Raw genomic sequence first — 1,838 nt, 5'->3', positions numbered from 1 at the left:
TGACCACATTCTGGAGCAACACATGAGGCCTTTTAGAGACAGACCATCGCTTTCAGGGCTGTCCTGCTGATTTCAACACAATAACAGCAGAAACGTTCTGCATGTGGATCCTTTTGAAATCATGTGGTGCTTCATGAAGTGCAACATACGAAAACAAGGGCCTCGTATGGTGGCGCAGGTGAAGGCTTGTACAACTGAAGGAGGGAGAAAAGTTCCTCTTTAGAGCTGGATCAGTTTCTGTCTTCAGTCCACAGACGAGTATTAAGGGCTATTAAAGTAAAGGTGATGTAACACAGCAGTAAACAAGCTCCTGTGCAGCTGTTTAGGAATGTGATGCAGGTATGAAATTCAGAATAAGCAAATATTTACAATAAAAAATAAAGTTCATGAGCTGAAACCTGAAATATCATATTTGTCTTTTCAATTCAATACAGATCAAACAGACTTTACTGAACACTGTTTTCTGTTTTTATTCCATTTCACACTGAAAAACTGAGTTTCATCATTTTTACTTTTTTTTACATTTTTTGAAAACTACAGTTGCACTCGTCCAATCAGTGAACACTGAATAATCAGTTTTGTAAAGTAGGCGGAGCCATAATAAGTATAAATATTCATCAGTTTCTCCTCTGCAGTACTTGCTTCTGAGAAAGTTCAGCTCTTCATCATCTACAGAAGCTCCTCAGACTCCTCCTGCACTGACAGCCATGGTGAGATACAGCCTCCCATTTATCAGCTTCTACCTTCACAAGATCTTTATGTGATGTGTGTTTAGTACTAATTTAGCATTCATTACAGATTTATTACAGATTCATTACAGATTGATTACAGATTAATTACACCTTTTGGGTTTATCACTGTGTGTGTGTGTGTGTGTCTGTATGGTGTGTGGTGTGTGTGTGTGTTTGTGTGTGGTGTGTGTGTGTGTGTGTGTGTGTGTTTTGTGTGTGTGTGTGTGTGTACAGGTTCTCAGTGGAACTCTGAGAGTGGTCCTGCTCTGTCTTCTCTCTCTCTGTCTGAGAGGAGCTGAAGCTCAGCTGGTGAACCAGAACAATCTGGCTCGCATCATCCGTCACATCCAAACCCGGTAAGTAAGCTGACCATCAATCTGCTGACCGTCCCTGCTGAGTCAAACTGAAGTAGTATTAAAGGAGTTTGTGGTGAAGTTGAGGGTTTGATTAAATCAGAGTTCATATAAAATAATCATCATGTAAAATGTTCTAAGATTAAGAAGCTCTGATTAATCAGTATGAGTGAATAATAAAGTGTTTGACCAGTTCTTTGTGTGTTTAGCTACAGTCCAGGTGGACAGTATGCAGTGGCCATCAACATCCCAAGTCATCTCTGTACTGGACCCTTCAATTTTCTGGAATTTCAGGAGGCTCTTAACAATGATCAGCCAAATAATGTGAGAAATGACTTGAGAGTAAATGGAATCTATAATGGGCAACGGATGATTGGTGCAACGCTCATAGAAGATCCCAACAACATTGACCAAAATACAAATCGACACCCCTTCTTCCACTCTGAGTACCTTCTGCTGATTAATTCTAATCCATTAGGGGTTCCTCCCAATGTTCCACTCATGCAGGACCTCCTGAACAGAGACCCACAGGGCTGTGTGATCTTCTACACCTATAACTCCCCCTGTACAAGAACCTGCTTAAACGAGACAAGACCCCGTAACATCCTCACTGCCCTCAACATGATTAGACTTCGCCAAGGCCCAAAAGCTTTCGTCTACAACAGGGTATTTCAAAGAGATCAAGGGAACCCTCAACTGGGCGCAAGCCTTAGAAGAATAGAGGGAAACAATAATAATAACAGATTTCTCTACC

General features: G+C 41.1%; 1 long non-coding RNA gene across 1 annotated transcript; it reads left to right on the top strand.

Moving 5' to 3' along the window:
* Positions 1–634: 634 nt before the first annotated feature.
* Positions 635–1,419, top strand: LOC118803075. Its single transcript, XR_005006819.1, has 3 exons — positions 635–710; positions 966–1,087; positions 1,294–1,419. It is a non-coding gene; the product is annotated as an uncharacterized LOC118803075 (long non-coding RNA).
* The last annotated feature ends 419 nt before the right edge of the window (positions 1,420–1,838 follow it).

The sequence above is a fragment of the Colossoma macropomum genome, unplaced genomic scaffold (assembly GCF_904425465.1).
Source record: "Colossoma macropomum unplaced genomic scaffold, Colossoma_macropomum, whole genome shotgun sequence".
In the NCBI taxonomy this organism is placed as follows: Eukaryota; Metazoa; Chordata; class Actinopteri; order Characiformes; family Serrasalmidae; genus Colossoma; species Colossoma macropomum.
The sequence above is the reverse complement of the archived record's forward strand: the minus strand, read 5'-3'. Positions and strand labels throughout refer to the sequence as shown.